We start from the raw sequence: 9,908 nt of genomic DNA on the forward strand, positions 1-9,908 counted from the left end.
TACACAATTGCACTCATCTCACATGCTAGTAAAGTAATACTCAAAATTCTCCAAGCCAGACTTCAGCAATACGTGAACTGTGAACTCCCTAATGTTCAAGCTGGTTTTAGAAAAGGCAGAGGAACCAGAGATCAAATTGCCAACATCCACTGGATCATGGAAAAAGCAAGAGAGTTCCAGAAAAACATCTATTTCTGCTTTATTGACTATGCCAAAGCCTTTGACTGTGTGGATCACAATAAACTGTGGAAAATTCTGAAAGAGATGGGCATACCAGACCACCTGACCTGCCTCTTGAGAAATTAGTATGCAGGTCAGGAAGCAACAGTTAGAACTGGACATGGAACAACAGACTGGTTCCAAATAGGAAAAGGAGTATGTCAAGGCTGTATATTGTCACCCTGCTTATTTAACTTCTATGCAGAGTACATCATGAGAAAGGCTGGACTGGAAGAAACAGAAGCTGGAATCCAGATTGCCGGGAGAAATATCAATCACCTCAGATATGCAGATGACACCACCCTTATGGCAGAAAGTGAAGAGGAACTCAAAAGCCTCTTGATGAAAGTGAAACAGGAGAGTGAAAAAGTTGGCTTAAAGCTCAACATTCAGAAAACGAAGATCATGGCATCTGGTCTCATCACTTCATGGCAAATAGATGGGGAAACGGTAGAAACAGTGTCAGACTTTATTTTTTTGGGCTCCAAAATCACTGCAGATGGTGACTGCACCCATGAAATTAAAAGACACTTACTCCTTGGAAGAAAAGTTATGACCAACCTAGATAGCATATTCAAAAGCAGAGACATTACTTTGCTGACTAAGGTCCGTCTAGTCAAGGCTATGGTTTTTCCTGTGATCATGTATGGATGTGAGAGTTGGACTGTGAAGAAGGCTGAGCGCCGAAGAATTGATGTTTTGAACTGTGGTGTTGGAGAAGACTCGTGAGGGTCCCTTGGACTGCAAGGAGATCCAACCAGTCCATTCTGAAGGAGATCAGCCCTGGGATTTCTTTGGAAGGAATGATGCTAAAGCTGAAGCTCCAGTACTTTGGACACCTCATGCAAAGAGTTGACTCATTGGAAAAGACTCTGATGCTGGGAGAAATTGGGGGCAGGAGAAGGGGACAACCGAGGATGAGATGGCTGGATGGCATCACAGACTCGATGGACGTGAGTCTGAGTGAACTCCGGGAGATGGTGATGGACAGGGAGGCCTGGCATGCTGCGATTCATGGGGTCGTGAAGAGTCGGACACGACTGAGCGACTGAACTGAACTAAATCAGAAGCTCAGGAGATGGGGTCTGGACATGAGAATTTTTTTAAGTTTTCCCAGATGAGTCTACTTGAAGCCAAGGCTGACAGAGAACCATTGACTTTGGATCAAAATGAAACTGCCCACTTCAGTTGTGGCCCAGTCCAGCTCATCTTGTTAGAGTTCTGCATGGGGTTCTGGATGGCCTATGTTTCCCTGGCCTTGTCCTGCATATAATGACTAGAGGGTTGTGTAGTGGCCCCAGGAGGAGGCTAACCATAAATTTGCGATGAGGGCCAAATCACTTTCCATCTTACCAGAACCCGCCACAGGTAGACTCATTAGGAAGCAGAGAATTAAGATCATCTCAGTAAGACACAGGAGCTTGCATGAGGTCAGGTCAGCACTGGTAGGCATAGCAGATGCAGGCCCTACAAAGCTGGGCACCTGAGCAAAAGAGTTGGAACCAAGTCCCAGAAGGTATGTCGCCTGACGAGAAGGGGACATAGCCCTACAGAGCCACTGGCTGCCTGCCTGTTGGTGTCAACCTCCCCATTATTGCTAGCACGGATCAAAGCAGAAAGTCTTAGAAGTTTTACCACTAGGAGATTCTGGTGTCTACAGGGCCCCTTAGAAGAAGCTGTGACAGCCAATTTGCTGCTGGGCCAAAAGAATCAAATAAAAATTGAACAGGAGAGAAAACTCAAGAAAAATAAGCAGCAAAAGGGGTCCATCAGCAGAATATAGTGACCCCTTTATGCTATCCAGACTCTTTGTTACCTGTAATTCCACTATGAGATTACTTCCACTTGAGTTATTAAGCATTTGCCCCTTCATTGTTGCCCTCTCCAAAAAATGCAGACTCCTAAAAGGAATGATACTTTGATTCAGTAACAACTTTAATGGAATTAGCTCATGATTTATTCAGCCAATCTGAATGCCTATTCTGTGCTTGGTACTACACTGGGAACTGGGATACACTGGAAAGAAGACCTCACTAAGGTGACTAAGTCGAGTTAGGGAAATTAAAATGGAGGTAGTCTTGTTCAGGTTTCTGAAGTAGAGGAGCAGGCCTCTGACAGACTTCTGACCTTGCCTGGACCTTGCCCGGACTACATGCCTGTCTGCAAGCACACCAATTGTTATCAACAAGTCAGGTGACACTTTAGATTAGAAAGAGAGTAGGTCTTGGAATCCTTAAGCCCCTGGAGGCCTGACCAGCCCCCTGGGGTCTAAGAAGTCTTATAACTCACCAGGTTAAATAAACAGCATTGTAACAGGTAAACCAGAGCTGCATTTTTGCATACAAACTGATGATGATATCAGTATGCAACCTGAGATTATAAGCAGCAGCCCCCAAAGCGGCAATCTGTAGTTTCACCCATGGAGTAGACACCATTGCCTGGGACCCACCCTTTCCCAACTGGGATTCCAGACTGCTGTTACTCAGTGCTACTAAAGTCTGAATGTATGTTTCAGCCCAATTTGGTGATGTACACACTATTACCTCTCTCTATTGTTTCTATTTATTTTAATGACTGTATATTGAAATTGAGTCAAATAAGCCCCTGTTAAACATTGAAATTGCTTATTGTGTGTGTAACAAGTGGTTTCTTTTGTTAACACATCCTTCAAACCTAAAATGATACTAAAACTTTCGACCAAACACTAAGAAGACTCAGTTCAATACAGAAGTATCTACTGAACACATCCTGTCACCTGACTAGGAGCTGGTGCTGAGGCAAGAGGAAAACAGAAAAATGCACAACACTGTCATCTCCCTCAAGAAGCTTCTAGCCCTGCTCGGGGCAATCCAAGCACCCAAAAATCCAAACAAGCAACTGCTTATTAAACTGCTAATATAATCAAGGGCCAACATGAAGGGTGGAGCTAAGTACCTTCATGTGAAGGAGCCTTTTCAGAAGCCCTTATGATTGTATCACACTAACTCTTTTCATTAGGGAGCCTGGAAAATGAGCTATTATAGCCTCACTGTTTCCTTAATATTAATACGAGTGTGCCTTTCTGGTTCTGGGGCCTCACCTTAGTTTCCACCCTACACACTATAGATCTGGCTAGGCTGAGTACTACTGAAAGGGAGTTATTCATTACGCATTTACAGGGCGCACAGGGTCTACCCACCTTCTCTGACTATGCCCCTGACTCTGGCCAGTTGCCATGTCTTAGTGGTGGGCTGAGTGGTTTCACATTTACTAAACACCCACAAGATACATGGTTTCTGTCTATGACAGTCATGCTCACAAGGTACCCTTGTGAGAAAAGCCTCACCAGCTGTTGGCTCTGGCTGTCACTGTGAAGGGAGAACTGTGACTGTTACCCAGCTGGAATAAGGAAGCAAGATTTAGGAACAGAGGAATAGGTATGCCTCAGAAGCCAGGCATCGAGCCGGATCAGACAGGGAGATATTGCCAAGTGTGGGGTGTGGAGCCTTTTACTGAAACTATCATTCATAAATTGTATTGTCCTGGAAATACATTCCAGGCCAGACATCCCTTGGAACAAGGTCAAAAATCCAGAAGGAATGAAAAATATAAATTAGTGCAGGAACCGAATCAGCATCTACTCCACAGAAGCAGCAGATTCATTGGCACCAAGAAATTGAAAAAGACTAGAGGAGGAATTGGAAATCAAATCTAGGATTGCTAAGGAAGAGCAGATATGAGAACCTCTCAGTCCAGGCACTGAGGTAGCATGAGAGTCAGGGGAAGAAGAGCACAGGATGAAGACAGGGGCTCAAAGCACAGGATGAAGACAGGGGCTCAAAACCAAGAAGCTAATGTCTTCAGACTAAGCAAAATACAGGAACACTGGTTGCCTCAGGTGGTGCGAGGACTAATTGAGAAGAAACTCGACGGAACTTTCTGAGAACATACAGAGATGAATGTACCATTATTGAAAGAAGTGTGGGTTCCATGGGCGCACCTATTTGTCAAAAGCTGTTGAACTGCATACTTAGGATTTGTTCATTTCAGTGTATGTAACTTTTACCTAAAAAATTGTAAACAAATCAAACCCTAATTAGGTTGACTTCTAGCAGTGCTAGGAATTAGCAATTCTAAAACCACAATCTGTATATTCTTGGGCATGAGGTAAATGGGAGACAGACTTCCAGCTGTTGGGGAAAGAAATTACAGATAAAGAAAAGGCGTTTTTTTGCATTGGAATTGGGGTTAACAGTATAACTATATATCTATGTCTAATATCTCTCTATATTTCTAATATATATCTATGCATCTATTTCTGTATTTATATATAGGTAATAAAATCTATTTCTGTCTGCTAAAAGGGACTAAAAGAAATGATACAGTAGGAACAAGTAATTTAACCCCCAGATCTTGGTTTCTAAATACCATTCCCCAATGAAGGAACCAGGAATCCTTGAGAAGTGACTTACTCCAGGGTTGAGGACAGGAAAAGTAAAGGATGAGCCTAGAACTGAGCCAAAAAGTAAAGAAATACTCAAACAATCATGTTGAAAGGACTCAGAAGGCAGCTGAATGGGGCTCCCATTGGCCCAATCTGCTATCATCTCACATTAGAATAAATAATATTAAGGGACTTCCCTGGTAGTCCAATGGTTAAGAACATGCCTTTCAGTGCAGGGGACACAGGTTTGATAAATAAATGGGGATTTCCCTGGTGGTCCAGTGGTTAAGAATCCACCCTGCAATGCAGGGACTGTGTGTCTGACCCCTGATCAGAGAACTAATCACACACGCCATGGAGCATGGAGCAAACAAGTCCAGGCGCCACAACTAGACAGTCCATTCCCTCAGTGAAAGAGCTCCAGTGACATGACAAAGATCCCACGTGCAGCAACTAAGACCAGCCAAACAAACAAATAAATAAAATAATAAGCAAATGAACAAATAAATAAATGGAGGAAAAGGGAAACTACTGCACTATAGCAGAACGCCAAAATGACAAAGGTAAGGTAGCCAACAAGCAGGATTGTTCAGTCGTGTCCAACTCTTTGTGACCCCATGGACTGCAGTGTGTCAGGCTCCTCTGTCCATGGAATTCTCCAGGCAAGAATACTGGAATGGATTGCCATTCCCTCCTCCAGGGGATCTTCCTGACCCAGGCGTCACACCTGCATCTCCTATGTTTCCTGTATTGGCAGACAGATTCTTTACCACTGAGCCACTGGGAAGCCCCAAAGAAATACTCAAAGAATCATGTTGAAAGGACTCAGAAGCCTGCTTAATGGAGCCCTCATTGAGGTAGAAAACTGATAGGTAAAAGTTTGACAAAAAGACAGAATAGTTTACAGAGTTGCAAAGTATGCTCCTCAATTACTTACTGATTACAAAGGAAAAAAAAAACTTCACGGTAGCAGAAACCACTTCAGGTCATTGAACCATAACATTGCTATATTGGTATAAACCAATATTTAATATCATGTATCTGCGATTGGAATACTGGGGGAAGGACATGCCACTAATTCTGTGATATTCCTGTCAAAAATGTATAACTTGAATCTAATCATGAGGAAATATGAAACAAACCCAGATTGAAAGATGTTCTACAAAATAACTGGCTCATAGTCTTTTAAAATGTTAAGGTCAAGACACAAAAAGAAAAGCTGAAGTAATGTTCCAGAATAAAGGAAAATAAATAGATTGACAACTAAATTTTGTACATTATCTTGGATGTAATCCTGGACTCAGGGGGAAAAAAAAGTAAGGAAATTTTGGGAACAATTGATGAAATAGTAGTACTGCTGCTGCTGCTAAGTTGCTTCAGTCATGTCCGACTCTGTGCAACCCCATGGACAGCAGCCCATCACGCTTCTCTGGCCACGGGATTCTCAAGGCAAGAATAGTGGAGTGGGTTGCCATTTCCTTCTCTGATAGTGGTACTGTTAGTGTTTACTGAACTGTGCTCAGTAGGAGAATGTCTTGCTGGAAAATGCACACTGCAGTATTTAGGAGTAAAGGGACACCACGTCTCCAACTTGCTATTTAAACGAGGGGAGAGAGAGCGAGAACATGAACCAGAATGTAACTAAGACAAAAATGCAAACAAATGGATCAAAGATTGTAGCTCCTTGTACTCTTCATGCAATTTTTCTGTAAAACTGAAGTTTTATCAAAAATATCTTCAGCAAGTGGTGCTGGGAAATTTGGACAGGTGCATGTGAGTCAATGAAGCTAGAACACAACCTCATGCCTTATACAAAAATAAACTCAAAACGGCTTGAAGACTTAAATACAAGACACCATAAAATGCCTAGAAGAGAACATAGGCAAAACATTCTCTGACATAAATCATACCAATGTTTTCTTAGGTCAGTCTCCTAAGGCAATAGAAATAAAAGCAAAAAATAAACAAATGGGATCTAAATAAGCTTATAAGTTTTTGCACATCAAAGGAAACCATAAACAAAATGGAATGACAACCTATGGAATGGGAGAAACTATTTGCAAATCATGTTACTGATAAGGGTCTAATTTCCAAAATATAAAAACAGCTCATACAATTCAATAACAACAACAAAAAACAACCCAATCAAAAAATGGGCAGAAGACCTAAATAGAAATTTCTCCAAAGAAGACATACAGATGGCCAACAGGCGCAGGAAAAGACGCTCATCATTGCTAATTATTAGAGAAATGAAAATCAAAACTATGATGAGGTACCACCTCACACTGGTCAGAATGGCCATCATTAAAAACTCTGCAAATAATCAGTGTTGAAGAGGATGTGGAGAAATGAGAACATTTTTACACCATTGGTGAGAATGAAAATTGGTACAGCCACTATGGAAAACACTATGGAGGTTCCTCAAAAAACTAAAAATAGACTTGCCATATGATTCAGCAGCTAATGGAGGTGATGGAATTCCAGCTGAGCTATTTCAAATCATAAAAACTGATGCTGTTAATGTGCTGTACTCAAGATGCCAACAAATTTGGAAAACTAAGCAGTGACCACAGGACTGGAAAATGTCAATTTTCATTCTAGTCCCAAAGAAGGACAATTGCTAAACAATGTTCAAACTACCACACAACTGCACTCATTTCACATGATAGCAAAGTAATGCTGAAAATTCTCCAAGCCAGGCTTCAGCAGTATGTGAACCGAGAACTTCCAGATGTTCAAGCTGGATTTAGAAAAAGGCAGAGGAACCAGAGATCAAATTGCCAACATCTGTTGGATCATAGAAAAAGCAGGAGAATTCCAGAAAAACATCTACTCTGCTTCATTGACTTTGCTAAAGCCTCTGACTCTGTAGATCACAACAAATTGTGAAAAATTCTTAAAGAGATGAGAATACCAGACCACTTTATCTGCCTCCTGAGAAATCTGTATGCAGTTCAAGAAGAAACAGTTAGAACCAGACATGGAACAACAGACTGGTTCCAAATGGCAAAAGGAGTATGTCAAGGCTATATATTGTCACCCTGCTTATTTAACTTATATGCAGAGTACATCATGTGAAATGCCAGGCTGGATGAAGCACAAGCTGGAATCAAGATTGCCATGAGAAATATCAATAACCTCAGATATGCAGATGACACACCTCTTATGGCATAAAGTGAAGAGGAACTAAAGAGCTTTTTGATGAAAGAGAAAGAAGAGAGTGAAAAAGCTGGCTTAAAATGCAACATTCAGAAAACTAAGATCATGGCATCCGACCCCATCACTTATGACAAATAGATGGGGAAACAATGGAAAGAGTGGAATGCTTTATTTTCTTGGGCTCCAAAATCACTGCAGATAGTGACTGCAGCCATGAAATTAAAAGACGCTTGCTCCTTGGAAAAAAGCTATGACCAACCTAGATAGCAGGGAGGGAGGTGGGAGGGGGTTCAGGATGGGGGACGCATGTACACCCATGGGGTGATTCATGTCAATGTATGGCAAAAACCACTACAATATTGTAAAGTAATTAGCCTTCAATTAAAACAAATAATTAAAAAATTTTTTTAATTAAAAAAATAGCAGAGACATTATTTTGCTGAGAAAGGTCTGTATATTTTTTTTTCAGTAGTCATGTATGGATGTGAGAGTTGGACCATAAAGAAGGCTGAATGCTGAAGAATTGATGCTTTTGAACTGTGGTATTGGAGAAGACTCCTAGAGTCCCTTAGACTGCAAGGAGATCAAACCAGTCAATCCTAAAGGAAATTAATCCTGAATATTCAATGGGAGGACTAATGCTGAAGCTGAAGTTCCAATACTTTGGCCACCTGGTGTGAAGAGCTGACTCACGGCAACCCATTCCAGGATTGTTGCCACGAGAACCCCATGAATAGTATAAAAAGGCAAAAAGATATGACACCAGAAGATAAGCCTCTCAGGTTGGAAGGTGTCCAATATGCTACTGGGAAAGAGCAGAGGACAATTACTAATAGCTCCAGAATGAAGCAGCTGAGCCAAAGTGGCTAAGCGGAAATGACGCTCAGCAACGGATGTTTCTGGTGGTAAGTAAAATCCGAGGCTGTAAAGAACAATACTGCATAGGAACCTGGAATGTTAGGTCCATGAATCAAGGTAAATCGGATATGGTCAAGCAAGAAATGCCAAGAGTGAACATCAACATCTTCGGAATAAGTGAACTAAAATGGGCAGGAATGCGCAAATTTAATTCAGATGACCATTATATCTACTACTGTGGAAAAGAATCCCATAGAAGAAATGGAGTAGCCCTCATAATCAACAAAGGAGTAGAAATGCAGTAGTTGGGTGCACTCTCAAAAATGACAGAGTGATCTCAGTTCATTTCCAAGGCAAACCATTCAACATCACAGTAATCCAAGGCTATGCTCCACCATTGATACCAAAGAAGCTGAAGTTGACTGATTCTATGAAGATCTACCAAACCTTCTAGAACTAACACAAAAAAAGATGTCCTTTTCATCATAGTGGATTGGAAGGCAAAAGTAGAGTGTCTAGAGATACCCGGAGTAACAGGCAAGTTTGGCATTGTATTACAAAACAAAGAAGGCCAAAGGCTAACTGAGTTTTGCCAAGAGAAGGCACTGGTCATAGGGAACACCTTTTTCCAGCAACAGAAGATACGACTTACAAATAGGTATCACCAAATGGTCAATACTGAAATCAGATTGATTACATTATTTGCAGCCAAAGATGGAGAAGCTCTATGTAGTCAGCAAAAACAAGACCTGGAACTGACTGTGGCTCAGATCATCAGCTCCTTACAGCAAAATTCAGCCTTAAACTGAAGAAAGTGGGGCAAACCACTAGGCCATTCAAGTATGATCTACATCAAATCCTTTACAATTATATAGTGGAGGTGACGAACAGACTCAAAGGATGAGATCTGATAGACAGTACCTGAAGAACTATAGACAAATGTTTGCAACATTGTACAGGAGGCAGTGACCAAAATCATCTCAAAGAAAAAGAAATGCAAGAAGGCAAAGTGGTAGTCTGAGAAGGCTTTACAAATGGCTGAGGAAAGAAGAGAAGCAAAAAGCAAGGGAGAAAGGGAAAGATATACCTAACTGAATGAGTGTTCCAGAGAATAGCAAGGAGAGATAAGAAAGGCCTTCTTAAATGAGCAATGCAAAGAAATACAAGAAAACAATAGAATGGGAAGGATTCGTGATCTCTTCAAGAAAATTGGAGATATCAAAGGAACATTCCATGCAAGGATGGGCAG

The sequence above is a fragment of the Budorcas taxicolor genome, chromosome 10 (assembly GCF_023091745.1).
Source record: "Budorcas taxicolor isolate Tak-1 chromosome 10, Takin1.1, whole genome shotgun sequence".
Lineage (NCBI taxonomy): Eukaryota > Metazoa > Chordata > Mammalia > Artiodactyla > Bovidae > Budorcas > Budorcas taxicolor.